The 20,536-nt window shown below is 45.7% G+C and overlaps 1 long non-coding RNA gene across 1 annotated transcript; it reads left to right on the top strand.

Annotated features, from left to right (window-relative positions):
• The first annotated feature begins 18,088 nt into the window (after positions 1-18,088).
• Positions 18,089-20,320, top strand: LOC134201776 (uncharacterized). The gene is made up of 2 exons (XR_009977036.1): positions 18,089-18,183; positions 19,858-20,320. It is a non-coding gene; the product is annotated as an uncharacterized LOC134201776 (long non-coding RNA).
• Positions 20,321-20,536: the final 216 nt, after the last annotated feature.

Here is a 20,536-nt window from a genome sequence, read left to right as displayed (position 1 = left end):
ATAACGGTTTTGGTCGATTAAGCCCCACAAGAATGTGCTCCGTGAGGCGGTGCACCTGTTGAACGCATGAGTGATTTGTACGGAATCCGAATTGTTCATCGATGAGAATGCCCTTGGATGAGACAAAGTCTCTGAGGCGTTTGTAGAGCAGACGCTCATACAGTTTGCCTAGAGACATGAGGAGGCTAATCGGGCGGTAGCTCGTCGGATGATTTTTTGGTTTACCGGGTTTATGTATGCCGATAACGTCCGCTTCTTTCCACACCGCGGGAAAGATACAGTTCGCCATAGCGGCATTGAAAATAGATGCCAACATCACGATGAGTTGGACGGGTAGAAGTTTAATAACGCGGTTGGATATACCGTCGGAACCGGGAGCCTTGCGAGGACGTAGGTCTTTGATCAAGTCTTTAACTTCCATCGGGGTGACGGGTGGTAACGCATCCGAGGGTGGCAAGGAGACTCTGCGTTGTACCTCACTATCTACTAATTCTACATGAACAGGGTCCACGCATTGAGTGCTGGGCGTGCACTGGGTTTGCAATGTATCGGCCAGCAACTCTGCTTTTTCGTCATCATCAAACGCCGCTAGTCGGCCTGAGGGGCCTACGAGGGGGGGCATAGTTACTACCGTATCCGATTTGAGAGTACGAGCTAAGCGGTAGTAAGATCTTTGGGAGGGCGCGAGTCCTTCTAAGAAATCAGACCATCTGTCATCTCGGACTTCGGCGATGCGAGATTTTACGTCGCGTTGCAGGGCACGCATTCGAATACGAGATTCCGCGGTAGGATACCTGTCGTAGGCGCGTATCGAGGCGTTCTTAGCTCTAAGGAGTTCCCTAATATCATCGGACAATTTGAAGCGGTGAAGGAAGTCCTCCGCTACAACTTGTTTCGATGATCTATCTAATGTTGAGGTGATGTGTGACGTTAAGATGTCTATGGCTTCAACGGTATCCTGAGGAGACGGGGTAGAGTCCGGGTTAAACGGGAGCGATGGTGGATCAGATTCAGCCAGGCTGATGCCCAGCGTGTGCCAATCCACCACAGTCCTCGTGACGGGAACGGAGTCGGGAGCGCGACCGAGCTTCATAACGACGGGACGGTGGTCTGAATCTAACTCTGAAACTACTTCGATCGAGTGTAAGCTCAGAGTTACGTTTTTTAATAACGCTATGTCGAGTATATCCGGGCGATGCGCGATATTTAGCGGGTAGTGAGTCGGTGTTAGCGGAGCGACGATATCGAAGGCGAGATCATCGACTAACGCGTCAAGCCGCCTGCCATTCGGGGTTGTGGTGTGTGAGTTCCACCTGATGTGTTTACAATTTAGGTCGCCCGCCAGAATGACAGAGCTCCCCATGCCGAGCAGCGCCTCGATATCACTGCTTAGAACGATCTTATCCGGTGGAAGATAAACGGACGCGATAACGATCGGCGCGTGTCCCGTCAGTGAGATTCGGCACACTGTTGCTTCGATATTAGCGAGCGCGGGAGGATCGAGCGGGATGCAATGCAGGGCTCTTCTATAGTAAATGACGGTACCACCACCACGAGCAGAGAGCCTGTCGTTCCTGACCATGTTATAGTTCGCGATTTTAGGGTCACGGCGCGCGGGCTTAAGTAGGGTCTCCTGCACTAAAAAGATATCAATTTGATGGTCACGCAAAAAGTCAGAAACCTGATCACGTTGATTTGCGAGACCGTAAGCGTTAAAAAATCCTATCGTTACGGATAGGGGCTTTATTCTACTTATATACGCCATTGATTGCCGGCGGAGTGAGGGGAGGACGTACGTATTTAATGACGCGTATACGTCGGCGTATTCTTGCACAACGGCGATAAAGTGTTGTGCAGTGGAGGCAGCGCGAATGGCGTCGCCCAAAGCGTTAACGCGCTCAAAGTTGATCGACTGAAAGAAGTCGATCGCTAAAGCGAGATTGTCGGACGCGGTCGGAGGGCAAGTCGCGGGAGAGGGACGAGTTGCGGGGGCGGGACGAATCGCGGAGGAGGGAGTTGTAACCGTGTTCGTGTACGGCAGCGGTTTCGCCCAAGCCGAGACACTGGGCACCGGCGCCGGAACGAACGCTGGCTTAGCCTGCGACACAGAGGGCGATTTATTTTCGGGGCTCGGGGGCATCCGCGGTAATTTGCGGGGTGACCCTGTGTACGACACAGGACGCAGCTAGACGGTTCCGTCGCGGTTTTTTGATCGCGAGTGCAGAGGGCCGTGGCGTGATCTCCTAAACACTTGACGCATCGGGGGCGCGCGTGACAGTTACGGGAAGAATGCCCGTATAATTGGCAGTTATGGCACTGGCTAGGTGTGCCTTTCTTGTGTGGGGTTTCGACGGTGATTCCGGAAAGGCTACAGACCGTTCGGATGTTGAATATTTGCTTACCCTCGGGGGTAGGCTGGAGGGCGACGAGAACCATGTTATATGGCTCCCTTCCGCGACCTGTGTGCATGCGGTGTACGGAGTTAACCGGTAGGCCTTGTTCGAGAAGGTCGGCCTTGACTAGCTCGGCATCCAACTCTTTAGGGATGCCACGTATGACGGCACGGAGTTCGCGCTCCTCCTGGAGCGTATACGTGTGGAAACTTATACGCTCCTTACGGAGGTAAGAAGAGAGGGCCCTATGGTCGTCGGGTGTTCGAACCTTAATTTGAATGCCGTTCGCGAGGTTACGGGCATTCGTGAAGTTGATATTTTTGGCCTTAAGGGCCAGGGAAACTTGATCCCAAGCTGCCTTCTCTTGGAGGATTACCGGGGGAGGGGTCTGGGTTTTATTTTGTGCCATCGGACGCGGCGACGAAGTGGCACGGGCTGGAGGCGCAACGGGAGTCTGAGGGCGGGGGCGCGACGCGTTCGCGGCTTTGCTAATTTTAGCAGGCGCGGGAGCTCGAGACTCCGCGGCACGCTTCTTACCCTTTTGTACCAGGGTGAATCCATCCGTCGATGAGGCGGGAGCGAGGTCGACCTCCATCTCCGAGTCGGAGGACGAGGAGGCGGGCGCAGGTGACCTACGAGCAGGTGTTTTGGAGGGCACGACGGAGGCTGCGGATGATCGCGCTGCTGGAACGGTGGCCACGGCGGACGACGCAGCAGTTTTACTCGCCAGTATAGGCGACGCGGGAACGGCAGGCACGACGGAGGCTGCGGTGCTCGATGCAGAAGCTTTGCACGCAGGTACAGGCGACGCAAGAGCAGCGAGCTCGGCGGAGTCCACGAGAGGGCTCGCGGTGTGATCGGCCTTGAAGGCCAGAAACTCTGAGGCGAGCTGTGGGTGGCGAAGTCGTATACATGTACATTACAAATACATGAAAAAAAAAAAAAAGGGCCCAAGGATTTTAGGACCCACCCACTAAACGACTCCCCTGCACTCTTACACCCGACGTCCGTTCCCCTCCGAGGTCAGAACCCGGATGAGGTAGGGGGGCTACCGCGGTCAACACTACAACCAGACGGCGCGGCTCACCCCAAGGACGCCCAGCCGACGGAGCCTTCGAGGCGAATCGAAGGCTCTGAAACGTCGGCCGTCTCGGTACGGCAGCCCGTCGGGCCGCCCAGACGGTGCCGCTGGTGTCCCGGAATACCCCGCTGGACCAGAACCAGCCTGCCGGGTCGGGACGCGATACACCGTCGACCGGTCGCTCTATTCACTCCACGGCAGCGCGCTAGAGTGCTGGTAGCGCGCCGCGCGGCCTCACCCCCTCAGGTCGCCCCTTGACCTTCACCGGGGGGAGGCCGCCACCTACAGGGGCCGGGACGTACGGGCGTATTCCCGCCTCCGGCCCCCGGCTCGGCGGCGACGGATAGGTGCGGAGAGGGATGAGCTCTCCCTCTCTCGTTCCGCCGCCTCCTTCTGCGAGATGGTGCACTCGCAGAAGTCGAGCATCGCCTTCCAGGACTCATCGCTGCCGAGCATCGTAGCCACGACAGTCGGCAGCGACAAGTCCGGTCCTATTTGCGAGACAAGGACACGGCGTTGCTCCACCCATGCGGGGCAATGTGCGAGCGTATGCTCGACCGTGTCCTCGTCGCAGTCACAGTGGTGACACTCCATCGTCGGTTCCCTCCGGGCAACGCGATGCAGGTACCGGCCGAAGCACCCATGGCCGGTAAGCATTTGCGTCAACCGGAAGGTGAGACGCCCTTGGTCACGGTTCGCCCATTTCGCGAGGACCGGGCGCACCGCCTCGACGGTCCGGAGACCGGCCGACGGGTCCGCCAAGCGGCGAGACCACGCCTCCAACACAGACCGCCGAGATTGGAGCCTCCGCGCTCTAATTGCTCCTTCTCCGGGACGTGGTTCCCCCCTGTCGCGAAGGTCACAACGCCACGCATAATCGGCAGCGAGCGCCTCCGCCTCCAGGTCCCAGGGAGGCGTCCCGGCGAGAACGCACGCCGCCTCGAAGGAGACGGTGCGGTATCCACGAATCGCCCTGACTGCGATTGCACGCTGCGGGCGTCGCAGCGCCACGACGTTTCTGCGAGTCAAGGCGCGGCACCACACGGGGGCTCCGTATAATGAAAATCCTTGGGCCCGCGGTCTGCTCACAACACCATGCAGATCGTTGAGTCTCACATACCCCGCGCGCCCCTTTTGCGCGGGGACCTCGTAGGAGGTTCGGCCCTCTACCCGAAAAAAAAAAAAAAAAAAGGTACGCCATTTTGAAAACTAAAAACTACTAGAAAGTTGCCAATTCAAAATAAAATATTTCTAAAATTTGGTTTTAGTAGCAGTTTATTTCCATGATACTGTTTATTTTTCTAACAGAAATATCATTTAATGTAATACAAGACATGTTGGATTTTTGTTAAAAATAAAAAATTTTGATAAGTACGGTTTATGTTTCTATCAATTTTTTTTTGTTTCTGAAATAATTCCAACTTCTACTGTTTCGGCGTAACTTTAATTTTATTAGATCTTTGATGTGGGAGTTCAAAATGAAACGGCTGCGTGATAATGAACAGTGTTGTAATGTAAAAAATAAAAAAATATCCTAATATAATAAAACAAAAATGTTGCCACTTTATGAACAATGATTGTTAAATAACGACACGACATACCCCCAGGCGTTGAAGGGACTGCTTCAACCAACAGCGTCAGGATCGGGCAGCGGGCAGATCTTGCTGAATGAGCGTCGCACCATTCCAGCAGCGGTTTTAATGGTGGCCACTCTGGTAACTCCATCAGTGCCAGGATGCACTTCGACGATACGACCCAATCTCCATTTTAGTGGCGGCAAATTCTCCTCCTTTATCAGCACAAGGGAGTCAAGTTTCAGTGACCCCTTGCTTGCACGCCATTTCGTTCTAATCTGAAGCTCGGATATGTATTCCTTGCTCCAACGTGACCAAAAATGCTGGCGGAGCTGCTCAATACGATGAAATCTCGTTAACGTGTTCGTGGAGCGATCTCGGAGCTCAGGCGACGGTAGGGAAACGAGTGGTCGCCCAATCAGGAAATGTCCAGGGGTGAGCGGCGTCAGATCCTCTGGACTCGAGGACAGTGGAGTGAATGGGCTGGAATTCAGCAGTGCTTCGATCTGGACCAGTGTGGTATTTAATTCTTCGTACGTTAAATTACATTGTCCCAACACTCTAACTTTTTTTTATTGCTTAGATGTGTGGACGAGCTCACAGCCCACCTGGTGTTAAGTGGTTACTGGAGCCCATAGACATCTACAACGTAAATGCGTCACACACCTTGAGATATAGTTCTAAGGTCTCAGTATAGTCACAACCGCTGCCCCACCCTTCAAACGGAAACGCCTTACTGCTTCACGGCAGAAATAAGCGGGGTGGTGGTACCTACCCGTGCGGACTCACAAGAGGTCCTACCACCAGTAATTACGCAAATTATAATTTTGCGGGTTTGATTTTTATTGCACGATGTTATTCCTTCACCGTGGAAGTCAATCGTGAACATTTGTTGAGTACGTATTTCATTAGAAAAATTGGTACCCGCCAGCGAGATTCGAACACCGGTGCATCGCTCGATACGAATGCACCGGACGTCTTATCCTTTAGGCCACGACGACTTCTGAAACTAAATGATATTTAGTGTGGTGTCAGGCCAGCAAAGTGTGGCGAATAAGCCGGAATAAAATGAAAATACACGCCATCACTAGCCATAGTATCAGTCAAACCATCACAACTCGCCTTGATAAATTTCGAAATTTTGTTATACGCGCCCACGAACGAGGTACCATTGTCAGAATAAATATTTGTCGGTTTTCCCCTACGCGAAATAAATCTCCGTAAAGCCAGAATAAAAGTATTGCTCGTTAAGTCACCCACTAATTCTAAATGTATCGCTTTGGTGGCGTAACATACAAAAATGCCAATGTAAACTTTTGTTACCTTACATCCACGACCTTGCCGCGTAACGGCCTGTACAGGACCTGCATAATCGAGTGCAACGTTCTCAAACGGAAACCCCCCAGGTGTCACTCTGTGTTGCGGCAGATTCCCCATGATCGGCGTAACGATTTGACCTCTAATTCTGGAACATATATCACATTGACGGTAACAAAATCTAGCTAAATTACGACCTCCAATTGGCCAATAACTTTCACGGATCGAAGCGAGAAGTAGCTGAGGGCCTGCATGAAGTAACTTAACATGCTGATAATAAAATAACAATTTAGTAAACCTATGAGTGGGCTGCAGAAGAATAGGATGCTTTTTATTTTCAGAAAAGTTAGAATTTTGTATGCGCCCTCCTACGCGAAGCAATTTATTTGCATCAAGAAAAACATTGAATTTAAGAAGAGGGCTCTTACCAGGTAAGTTTTTATTATTAATTATTAATTTATATTCCGGAAATGACTCATCTTGTGATATTTTAATTATTAAAGGGGAAAGCCCATTTTAGGCCCAAAGCGGACAATAGATTATAGAAAAAATACTCATTCCGATAGAGGCACCCGTCACGTGCGGACGTGCCCATCGACCACTCGATCGCCCGGCCTTTGTTCGCCCGGCTTTTGTTAGCCCGGCCATTGTTCGCGCGGCCTGTGTTTTTTTATTTTTTATTTATTTATTTAGACACACCAACAGCAATACACACAAAACATTCAAGCTTAAAATTAACATGTATAAAATTAAGTACTGGTATGTAAGCCAGTTACAGGCATGTACAGCAATCTCTTATAACACACTATGACATGTTACAGCAATATATATATATTTGAAAACAACATGAAAACAAGAGCCAACTACACACACTACTAACTTTACAGATTACTAAATAAGAAATAATGCACATATTTATATAGTAAAAAATTATAAACAAAAATTATAAAACTATAAAAAAATTTAAAAAGTCGAGCGCGGCAATGCAAAAAATATAAATACATAGAACAGACTGCGCAATGTAATCAGAATGACATTCTCTCATCAACTATAAGCAAAGGAACTTGGATACTAGTTTGTTTTTGAGACCAGGACACGTGTCGTTAAAAATGTCAATGCCGTCAATTAATGCACATATTTGGTTAAATTCACTGCAAATCTTTGATAAAGGGGAATATTTAAGGAGGTTTGTTCTACTTGCGGGAATATGGAAAATTTCAGTAATAGGATGCCGTGGGCAGTGGTATGGAACGCTAAAGTTGATTTTCTGAAGTAAGTGGCTACAATCTATGCTTCCGGAAATTAGTTTTTTTAGGAACATGACATTAATTATTCTACGACGGTTGCCGAGCGATATCATTTTAAAATGTTTAAGACGTAGATCATATGTGGTACGGTAAGATATGCTAGAAGAATGGAATGCCAAGTGCCTAGTGAATGCACGCTGTACGCTCTCAATACGCTGGGTAATGGGGACCCCAAACTACTGATGCGAACTCAAGTTGACTGCGAACCAGCGAGTTATATAATATTATTTTAGTGTTTGAGGACATAAATCCCTTAGTATTTCTTTTTAGGAATCCCAGCATTCTGGCAGCTTTAATAAAAATTGTATCAATATGTGCTTTGAATGTTAATTTGTTATCCATCATCACGCCCAAATCTCGAATTTCATTGACTTGCTGCAGAATGTCACCATTCAGTACATAACAGGATGTCATAGGGATTAGCTTTTTAGAGAATTTTAAGTAATAGGACTTTTTTGTATTTAATGTCATTCCATTTAAATTACACCATACATTTATTCTATCTAGATCACATTGTATAAGTTCTGAGTCTGTTGGTAAAGTAACTGTTCTGTATATTTTTAAATCGTCAGCAAAAAGACAAAATTGACTGTCGCGTATTTCTGAAGTTATATCATTAATAAAAGCCGAAAACAATACAGGACCGAGATGGGAGCCTTGTGGTACGCCTGAAATGGTTATGTAGTCCTGTGATTTATGACCATTCACCACTACAAACTGGAGTCTTTTTGCAAGATACGAACGAAACCATTCCAACAACGACCCACCAATCCCAAAGCCTCGTAATTTATTTATTAAACGAGAATGACAGACCTTATCGAAGGCACTGGAAAAGTCCATATAAATTGTATCTACTTCCAGACCTCTATCAATTTCTCGGCAGAGGTAAGACGTAAATGAGACTAAATTAGTTTCAACAGAGTGGCCTTTTCTAAACCCGTGTTGATGTTCAGAAATAAAGTTATTTAGATGCTGTGTAATAAAAGGACAGACAAGTGACTCGAAGAGCTTTGGAATGCATGAAAGTATGGAAATTGGTCTGTAGTTACTAACATTGCTTGTGGCGCCTTTCTTAAATACTGGGACTACTTTAGAGCTCTTCCAAATGTCTGGAAATACTCCATCATTCAAGGATCTGTTGAAGATAATTGACAAAGGTAAAGCCAAAGCAGAGCCGCAACGTCTAACAAAAACCGGGGGAATATCATCTGGTCCAGCACCTTTATACATGTCTAGCTTTTTAATTGCGCGTTGAATGTCACGTTCTGATATGTTAATACGACTTAAAGGAGTTGTATTAAAAGAAAAGTCTACATAATCAGCTAGGGAATCTCTGTTAAACACTGACGAAAAGCAACTTGCGAACATCTGTGCGATTTGCGGTCCGGTAGATGCGATCTGGTTTCCCTGATACATACATTCCCTCATACATTCGTGGCACATCTGCCGACCAAGTGTTTTTTCTGGAAGTTTTTATTTGTTTTGTTTCTTTTTGTTATTTCTGTGTTCGTGGTACATCTGCCGACAAACCGTTTTCCAGGAAGTGTTTATTTGTTTTGTTTCTTTTTGTTATTTCTGTTTTGTTGTGTTTTTTCTTTGTCCTGTAGTAATCACGCCGCATCGCCACCTGTATTCAATAGAACCGCTCAGTTCCGAGAAGTTGGGGCCTCGCCGCAAGGCGAGTGTATTCAAAGTCCCGGGGCAGCCCCACCTGGGCACGTATCCATAATGGACGCTGTATTCGCGGAATTTCTCCGGCTTCGCTACCCAAAGCTCACTTCCGAGTTTCTGGCCTTCAAGGCCGACCACACAGCAAGCCCTCTCGTGGACTCCGCCGACCTCGCTGCTCCTGCGTCGCCTGTACCTGCGTGCAAAGCTTCTGCATCGAGCACCGCAGCCTCCGTCGTGCCTGCCGTTCCCGCGTCGCCTATACTGGCGAGTAAAACTGCTGCGTCGTCCGCCGTGGCCACCGTTCCAGCTGTGCGATCATCCGCGGCCTCCGTCGCGCCCTCCAAAACACCTGCTCGTAGGTCACCTGCGCCCGCCTCCTCGTCCTCCGACTCTGACTCGGAGATGGAGGTCGACCTCGCCCCCGCCTCATCGACGGATGGATTTACCCTGGTACAAAAGGGTAAGAAGCGTGCCGCCGAGTCTCGAGCTCCCGCGGCCGCTAAAATTAGCAAAGCCGCGAACGCGTCGCGCCCCCGCCCCCAGACTCCCGTTGCGCCTCCAGCCCGTGCCAGTCCGTCGCCGCGTCCGGTGGCACAAAATAAAACCCAGTCCCCTCCTCCGGTAATCCTTCAAGAGAAGGCAGTTTGGGATCGAGTTTCCCTGGCCCTTAAGGCCAAAAATATCAATTTCACGAATGCCCGTAACCTCGCGAACGGCATCCAAATAAAGGTGCATTCATCTGATGACCATAGGGCCTTCACCTCTTACCTCCGTAAGGAGCGTATAAGCTTCCACACTTATACGCTTCAGGAGGAGCGCGAACTCCGCGTTGTAATACGCGGAATCCCTAAAGAGTTAGATGTAGAGCTCGTAAAAGTCGACCTGTTAGAACAAGGCCTACCAGTGAATTCTGTGCACCGTATGCACACCGGTCGCGGTAGGGAGCCATATAATATGGTTCTAGTCGCTCTCCAGCCTACCCCCGAGGGTAAGAAAATCTTTAACACACAGACCGTCTGTAGGCTCTCTGGTATCGCTGTCGAAGCCCCCCATAAAAAAGGCACTCCTAGCCAGTGCCATAGCTGTCAATTGTACGGGCGCTCTTCCCGTTACTGTCACGCGCGCCCCCGATGCGTCAAATGTTTAGGCGATCACGCCACGGCCCTATGCACTCGCGATCAAAAAACCGCGACGGAACCGCCTAGCTGCGTCCTGTGTCGAACACAGGGTCACCCCGCAAATTACCGCGGATGCCCCCGAGCCCCGAAAATAAATCGTCGCTCCGCTAACCCCGACTCACTACCCGCTAAATATCGCGCATCGCCCGGATATACTCGACATAGCGTTATTAAAAAACGTAACTCTGCGCATACACTCGACCGAAGTAGTTTCAGAGTTAGATTCAGACCACCGTCCCGTCGTTATGAAGCTCGGTCGTGCTCCCGATTCTGTTCCCGTCACGAGGACTGTGGTGGATTGGCACACGCTGGGCATCAGCCTGGCTGAATCTGATCCACCATCGCTCCCGTTTAACCCGGACTCTACCCCGTCTCCTCAGGATACCGCTGAAGCCATAGACATCTTAACGTCACACATCACCTCGACATTAGATAGGTCATCGAAACAAGTTGTAGCGGAGGACTTCCTTCACCGCTTCAAATTGTCCGACGATATTAGGGAACTCCTTAGAGCTAAGAACGCCTCGATACGCGCCTACGACAGGTATCCTACCGCGGAAAATCGTATTCGAATGCGTGCCCTACAACGCGACGTAAAGTCTCGCATCGCCGAAGTCCGAGATGCCAGATGGTCTGATTTCTTAGAAGGACTCGCGCCCTCCCAAAGGTCTTACTACCGCTTAGCTCGTACTCTCAAATCGGATACGGTAGTAACTATGCCCCCCCTCGTAGGCCCCTCAGGCCGACTCGCGGCGTTCGATGATGACGAAAAAGCAGAGCTGCTGGCCGATACATTGCAAACCCAGTGCACGCCCAGCACTCAATCAGTGGACCCTGTTCATGTAGAATTAGTAGACAGTGAGGTAGAACGCAGAGCCTCCTTGCCACCCTCGGATGCGTTACCACCCGTCACCCCGATAGAAGTTAAAGACTTGATCAAAGACCTACGTCCTCGCAAGGCTCCCGGTTCCGACGGTATATCTAACCGCGTTATTAAACTTCTACCCGTCCAACTCATCGTGATGTTGGCATCTATTTTCAATGCCGCTATGGCGAACTGTATCTTTCCCGCGGTGTGGAAAGAAGCGGACGTTATCGGCATACATAAACCCGGTAAACCAAAAAATCATCCGACGAGCTACCGCCCGATTAGCCTCCTCATGTCTCTAGGCAAACTGTATGAGCGTCTGCTCTACAAACGCCTCAGAGACTTCGTCTCATCCAAGGGCATTCTCATCGATGAACAATTCGGATTCCGTACAAATCACTCATGCGTTCAACAGGTGCACCGCCTCACGGAGCACATTCTTGTGGGGCTTAATCGACCAAAACCATTATACACGGGAGCTCTCTTCTTCGACGTCGCAAAAGCGTTCGACAAAGTCTGGCACAATGGTTTGATTTTCAAACTATTCAACATGGGCGTGCCGGATAGTCTCGTGCTCATCATACGGGACTTCTTATCGAACCGCTCTTTTCGATATCGAGTCGAGGGAACCCGCTCCTCCCCACGACCTCTCACAGCTGGAGTCCCGCAAGGCTCTGTCCTCTCACCCCTCCTATTTAGCTTATTCGTTAACGATATTCCCCGGTCGCCGCCGACCCATTTAGCTTTATTCGCCGACGACACGACTGTTTACTATTCCAGTAGAAACAAGTCCCTAATCGCGAAGAAGCTTCAGAGCGTAGCCCTAGCCCTAGGACAGTGGTTCCGAAAATGGCGCATAGACATCAACACAGCGAAAAGTACTGCAGTGCTATTTCAGAGGGGAAGCTCCACACGGATTTCCTCCCGGATTAGGAGGAGGAATCTCACACCCCCGATTACTCTCTTTAGACAACCCATACCCTGGGCCAGGAAGGTCAAGTACCTGGGCGTTACCCTGGATGCATCGATGACATTCCGCCCGCATATAAAATCAGTCCGTGACCGTGCCGCGTTTATTCTCGGTAGACTCTACCCCATGATCTGTAAGCGGAGTAAAATGTCCCTTCGGAACAAGGTGACACTTTACAAAACTTGCATAAGGCCCGTCATGACTTACGCGAGTGTGGTGTTCGCTCACGCGGCCCGCACACACATAGACACCCTCCAATCTCTACAATCCCGCTTTTGCAGGTTAGCCGTCGGAGCTCCGTGGTTCGTGAGGAACGTTGACCTACACGACGACCTGGGCCTCGAATCTATCCAGAAATACATGAAGTCAGCGTCGGAACGGTACTTCGATAAGGCTATGCGTCATGATAATCGCCTTATCGTTGCCGCCGCTGACTACTCCCCGAATCCTGATCATGCAGGAGCCAGTCACCGTCGACGCCCTAGACACGTCCTTACGGATCCATCAGATCCTATAACCTTTGCATTAGATGCCTTCAGCTCTAATACTAGAGGCAGGCTTAGGGACCCCGGTAACCGTACTCGTCGAACTCGACAAAGAGTTCGCCGTGCAACCTAACCCATGCATCAGCCCGCTGAGTTTCTCGCCGGATCTTCTCAGCGGGTCGCGATTCCGATCCGGTAGTAGATTCATTCGCGAAACAATTGCTCTTGAGTTGTTAGGTCTCCTTCGGAGGCGCTCGGGCAGTTGTTAGGAAATCCCACCCCTCTTGGCTGAGCCTTTGCTCGCCCACCTGTCCTGGTGAAACTGGAAAGGCCTGCGGGCCACCAGTAAACTTTCAATCATAAAAAAAAAAAAAAAAAAACTTAGTGCATTAATTTTGTCATCAATAAATATGCATTTACTTTATTGCAAATAAGCGCCACTACAGTTTACAATAAGTAGTTTAAAAAAAGTAACTCTATTGAAAAAACAAGGATTTTTACTTTTGCGGGAAAAATATTGCCATCTTCAAAACCTTTTACGTATAAAGTAAATATTTTGAGTATATAAATAAAACATATAAATAAATCATTTTAAGTATTATCATTAATCAATCGATTTTAATGAATTTTATGCACATAAAATAACATCATAGACATACCCATTGGACTTTAACTTGTAACTATACTTGAGACCTTAGAACTTATATATAATTAGAACTTATATCTCAAGGTGGGTGGCGCATATACGTTGTAGATGTATGTGGGCTCCAGTAACCACTTAGCAACACCAGGGTGGCTGTGAGCTCGTCCACCCATCTAAGCAATAAAAAAAACTTTACTAGTATTGTTATTTAAATATATACAACTAAAATAAAATCATAAAAAATAATGTGTACTCGTAAAACAAAATTTATATATAAATCAATTATCGGTTATTTAAAAAAATAATCGATATATGAATTTCATGTAATTATTTTTCTTTATACTGACAACACTGAATTTAATCTGACTGACTGACACTTCGCTTGCTGCTTGTGGTGTTGTGCTTGCGTACAAAATAGATGTGTTTTGATTTTTCTTCGATTTATTTTACTTTTATCAATAACGTTTCATACTACGACTAAAAACATTGTGAATTGTGGTTTTACCCTGACCGAGATTTAAAACCGTGTATATGCTCTCCTTTGCTATTTTTAGATGATACTAATTGTGTATGAAGATGAAGAAAATATAGATATTTAAAGAATTAAGTGTGTTTTTTATACCCTATTGGATAAAAATACATTAGGAACATCTTAAACATTAAGAAAAGAAAAGTTCTTGAAGTATCTCACAATCCGACACTTATTTATGTAGAAAATTAACCTCAAAACAAGTTTTTATTTTTATTATATCTATACTAATATTATAAAGAGGAAAGATTTGTTTGTTTGTTTGTTTCGAATAGGCTTTGAAACTACTGAACCGATTTGAAAAATTCTTTCACTATTTAGGAGCTCCAGTATTTCCGAGTGACAAAGGCTATAATATTTTTTGAAAAAAGTTAGGGATCCTTACTAAAACTCCAATAATGTAACCCAAGGTGTAAGAAAATCAACTACTTATCTATACTAATATTATAAAGAGGAAAGATTTGTTTGTTTGTTTGTTTTGAATAGGCTTTGAAACTACTGAACCGATTTGAAAAATTCTTTCACTGTTTAGGAGCTACAGTATTTCCGAGTGACATAGGCTATAATATTTTTTGAAAGAAGTTAGGGATCCTTACTAAAACTCCAATAATGTAACCCAAGGTGTAAAAAAATCACCTAAAATATTCTTTACATCGCATGCCTTGCGAAAACTATTTACGATAGAATAAAGTAATCTATACTATAATATTATAAAGAGGAAAGATTTGTTTGTTTGTTTGTTTCGAATAGGCTTCCAAACTACTGAACCGATTTGAAAAATTCTTTCACTGTTTAGGAGCTACAGTATTTCCGAGTGACATAGGTTATAATATTTTTGGAAAAAAGTTAGGGATCCTTACTAAACTCCAATAATGTAACCCAAGGTGTAAAAAAAATCACCTAAAATATTCTTTACATCGCATGCCCTGCGAAAACTATTGATGAAAGAATAAAGTAATCTATACTTCTATACTAATATTATAAAGAGGAAAGATTTGTTTGTTTGTTTGTTTGTTTCGAATAGGCTTCCAAACTACTGAACCGATTTGAAAAACTCTTTCACTGTTTAGGAGCTACAGTATTTCCGAGTGACATAGGCTATAATATTTTCTGAAAAAAGTTAGGGATCCTTACTAAAACTCCAATAATGTAACCCAAGGTGTAAAAAAATCACCTAAAATATTCTTTACATCGCGTGCCCTGCGAAAAAAGTTAGGGATCCTTACTAAATCTCCAATAATGTAACCCAAGGTGTAAAAAAATCACCTAAAATATTCTTTACATCGCGTGCCCTGCGAAAACTATTGATGAAAGAATAAAGTAATCTATACTTCTATACTAATATTATAAAGAGGAAAGATTTGTTTGCTTGTTTGTTTCGAATAGGCTTCCAAACTACTGAACCGATTTGAAAAATTCTTTCACTGTTTAGGAGCTCCAGTATTTCCAAGTGACATAGGCTATCTTATTTTCTGAAAAAGTTAGGGATCCTTACTAAAACTCCAATAATGTAACCCAAGGTGTAAAAAAATCACCTAAAATATTCTTTACATCGCATGCCCTGCGAAAACTATTGATGAAAGAATAAAGTAATCTATACTTCTATACTAATATTATAAAGAGGAAAGATTTGTTTGTTTGTTTGTTTGTTTCGAATAGGCTTCCAAACTACTGAACCGATTTGAAAAACTCTTTCACTGTTTAGGAGCTACAGTATTTCCGAGTGACATAGGCTATAATATTTTCTGAAAAAAGTTAGGGATCCTTACTAAAACTCCAATAATGTAACCTAAGGTGTAAAAAAATCACCTAAAATATTCTTTACATCGCGTGCCCTGCGAAAAAAGTTAGGGATCTTTACTAAATCTCCAATAATGTAACCCAAGGTGTAAAAAAATCACCTAAAATATTCTTTACATCGCGTGCCCTGCGAAAACTATTGATGAAAGAATAAAGTAATCTACACTTCTATACTATCTATACTTAATATTATAAAGAGGAAAGATTTGTTTGTTTGTTTGTTTCGAATAGGCTTCCAAACTACTGAACCGATTTGAAAAATTCTTTCACTGTTTAGGAGCTACAGTATTTCCGAGTGACATAGGCTATAATATTTTTTGAAAAAAGTTAGGGATCCTTACTAAAACTCCAATAATGTAACCCAAGGTGTAAAAAAATCACCTAAAATATTCTTTACATCGCGTGCCCTGCGAAAACTATTGATGAAAGAATAAAGTAATCTACACTTCTATACTATCTATACTAATATTATAAAGAGGAAAGATTTGTTTGTTTGTTTGTTTCGAATAGGCTTCCAAACTACTGAACCGATTTGAAAAATTCTTTCACTGTTTAGGAGCTACAGTATTTCCGAGTGACATAGGCTATAATATTTTTTGAAAAAAGTTAGGGATCCTTACTAAAACTCCAATAATGTAACCCAAGGTGTAAAAAATCACCTAAAATATTCTTTACATCGCGTGCCCTGCGAAAAAAAGTTAGGGATCCTTACTAAAACTCCAATAATGTAACCCAAGGTGTAAAAAAATCACCTAAAATATTCTTTACATCGCGTGCCCTGCGAAAACTATTGATGAAAGAATAAAGTAATCTATACTTCTTACTTCTATACTATATAATCTATACTAATACTAATACTAATACTAATACTAATACTAATAATATTATAAAGAGGAAAGATTTGTTTGTTTGTTTGTTTCGAATAGGCTCCGAAACTACTGGACCGATTTGAAAAATTCTTTTTCCATTAGAAGCCGACATTGTACCTGATGAACATAGGCTCCTTTTTTTATTTTTTTTTTGGTTTCATGTGTGTTTTAATGTTTCCGAAGCGAAGCGAGGACGGGTCGCTAGTTTTTTATAATAGTGGCGTCAATTTCAATATATTTTTTAGATATCCAATACATTTAAGATTTTTTTTTTTTTATTGCTTAGATGGATGGACGAGCTCACAGCCCACCTGGTGTTAAGTGGTTACTGGAGCCCATAGACATCTACAACGTAAATGCGCCACCCACCTCGAGATATAAGGTCTCAGTATAGTTACAACGGCTACCCCACCCTTCGAACCGAAACGCATTACTGCTTCACGGCGGAAATAGGCGGGGTGGTGGTACCTACCCGTGCGGACTCACAAGAGGTCCTACCACCAGTGATTACGCAAATTATAATTTTGCGGGTTTGGTTTTTATTACACGATGTTATTCCTTCACCGTGGAAGTCAATCGTGAACATTTGTCGAGTACGTATTTCATTAGAAAAATTGGTACCCGCCTGCGGGATTCGAACACCGGTGCATCGCTTCAACACGAATGCACCGGACGTCTTATCCTTTAGGCCACGACGACTTCAAGAATTTGAATCAGTACATTTTTATAGTAACATTTGATGTCCATCTTGGGCCTAGCACACTATGGAGAGTGGGCATTCCCCTTTAATGCGGAGTTTAGTTCAACAGCACTAATGGGACCGCGAACAGGCTGCTTCCTACAAATTTTGATAAATCTAACACCGGCCACTCACATGCGCACGAATACGCAAACCCGCAAGTGAGGGACGACATTTGCGAATGACTATGCGAAGTTTTCGCTACATTCGTGGTTTTCCACCGGTCACTCACATGCGCACGAATACGCAACCCGCAAGTGTAGGACGACATTTGCGAATGATTATGCGAAGTTTTCTCTGCATTCGTGGTTTTCCAAGCTGTGTCGGTTTTTTAACAGACATCAAAGCGCGCGAACCTCGAACCTTCGCGTAGTCTCCCACACATGCGCTTGCCTAGTTGCGCCGACGATTGCGAAGGTAACGGACGTATACTATACGCCATTTTTATAGTTCGTGACGTCTACTGTGTAGCGTATCTTCATCAAAATAAATCCCATAAAAATAGCATGGCTGTTAATGATGTCTGGGAAAGAATTAAAAACTCTTTTTCTCTTCAATGTTCTATTGACGAATTAAAAAGGTGGAGAAATTCGTGAGACATTCAGATGACTGAAGTTAGCCCCTCAAAAAGAAAGTTACATACTACTACTACTACAGTACAGATATAATCCTATATATTTACAAACAATAAGTTTGTTGCGTACCTAGAAATTGCTAACATTATTTCATATTTCCAGATGTCCAGCCACTTGAAAATAGGTGTATATAGCCGGATATCTGCTTCACACAGTGTGCAGTCAGGCGGGAGCTCCGACTCCTGGACGTCCATAAGTCGAGTGGGCCAGACGGCATCCCCGCAGTGGTTCTGAAAAAGTGCGCCCCTAAGCTGACGCCTGCGCTAACGCGTTTGTATCGCCTCTCTTATTGCACTAACAGGGTTCCATCTTCATGGAAGACCGCCCACGTCCACCCTATCCCCAAGAAGGGTGACCGGTCGGACCCATCGAGCTATAGGCCTATCGCGATAGCTTCCTTGCTTTCCAAGGTGATGGAGCGAATAATAAACACACAACTCCTGAAGTATCTTGAAGATCGCCAGCTGATCAGTGACCGACAGTACGGTTTCCGTCACGGTCGTTCAGCTGGCGATCTTCTTGTATACCTTACTCACAGGTGGGCTGAAGCCTTGGAGAGCAAGGGCGAGGCTCTTGCTGTGAGCCTTGATATCGCGAAGGCCTTCGACAGGGTCTGGCATAAGGCGCTTCTGTCGAAGCTACCATCTTACGGAATCCCCGAGGGTCTCTGCAAGTGGATCGCTAGCTTTCTGGATGGGCGGAGCATCACGGTCGTTGTAGACGGTGATTGTTCTGATACCATGACCATTAATGCTGGCGTTCCACAAGGTTCGGTGCTCTCCCCCACGCTTTTCATCCTGTATATCAATGACATGCTGTCTATTGATGGCATGCATTGCTATGCGGATGACAGCACGGGGGATGCGCGATATATCGGCCATCAGAGTCTTTCTCGGAGCGTGGTGCAAGAGAGACGATCAAAACTTGTGTCTGAAGTGGAGAACTCTCTGGGGCGAGTCTCCGACTGGGGTGAATCGAACGTAGTTCAATTCAACCCGTTGAAGACACAAGTTTGCGCGTTCACTGCGAAGAAGGACCCCTTTGTCATGGCGCCGCAATTCCAAGGAGTATCCCTGCAACCTTCCGCGAGCATCGGGATACTTGGGGTCGACATTTCGAGTGATGTCCAATTTCGGAGTCATTTGGAAGGCAAAGCCAAGTTGGCGTCCAAAATGCTGGGAGTCCTCAACAGAGCGAAGCGGTATTTCACGCCTGGACAAAGACTTTTGCTTTATAAAGCACAAGTCCGGCCTCGCGTGGAGTACTGTTCCCATCTCTGGGCCGGGGCTCCCAAATACCAGCTTCTTCCATTTGACTCCATACAGAGGAGGGCCGTTCGAGTCGTCGATAATCCCATTCTCGCGGATCGTTTGGAACCTTTGGGTCTGCGGAGGGACTTCGGTTCCCTCTGTATTTTGTACCGAATGTTCCATGGGGAGTGCTCTGAGGAATTGTTCGAGATGATACCGGCATCTCGTTTTTACCATCGCACCGCCCGCCACCGGAGTAGAGTTCATCCATACTACCTGGAGCCACTGCGGTCATCGACAGTGCGTTTCCAGAGGTCTTTTCTGCCACGTACCATCCGGCTATGGAATGAGCTCCCCTCCACGGTGTTTCCCGAGCGCTATGACATGTCCTTCTTTAAAAGAGGCTTGTGGAGAGTATTAAGCGATAGGCAGCTGCTTGGCTCTGCCCCTGGCATTGCTGAAGTCCATGGGCGACGGTAACCACTCACCATCGGGTGGGCCGTATGCTCGTCTGCCTACAAGGGCAATAAAAAAAAAAAAAAAAAAAGGTGTAGTAATGATAAAGCTATCCAAGTAGCTCCAGCACAGGAACACAAAGGCAAGGCAAGTGTGTATTGCCACATCACCCCTTAATATATCTGAAGCAAGTACAAGTAAACAATCAGAACCAGCAAAAAGAAAACTGTTGTTCCTGAGGACAAATTTGACAGTGATGAGTCGAATGCACCAGCAACAGAAGGATCAACTGTTGACTATGAGTTATCTCTCTATATCTCCACTCCATCAAAGACTTGTGCACTTCAGACTATAGCTCTCAAGAAGACTACAAAAGTTGAAAAAATGAATGTGTTAACAACTTTATCTAAAGTGAAAAATAAACCACGTTTATATATTGGTCTTCCACAAGAATTATATTTCATAATAGGCTTGATTGAGAAACATACAAATGTTTCTGAACAAAATATTATATTATGTTTGATGAGAATAAAATTAAATAGAACATTCTCTCAATTGGCTGATGATTTCGATATATATGTAAGTCAAGCAAGCAATATATTTTTCAACAAACTCCCAGAAATTGCAAATGTAATATCACCCCTTGTTGGGGTATAAAAAAAAATACAATTAATATGTATGCAGGAAGGATAATTGATGTCAACTTGGTGGAAAATAGAAAGTTTTTAGATAGTTTGCCACCCTACAAGACTCTTTAATTAAATAAGTAAT

Source organism: Bombyx mori, chromosome W (genome assembly GCF_030269925.1).
Source record: "Bombyx mori chromosome W, ASM3026992v2".
Lineage (NCBI taxonomy): Eukaryota > Metazoa > Arthropoda > Insecta > Lepidoptera > Bombycidae > Bombyx > Bombyx mori.
This window is presented reverse-complemented; position numbering and strand designations above follow the sequence as displayed.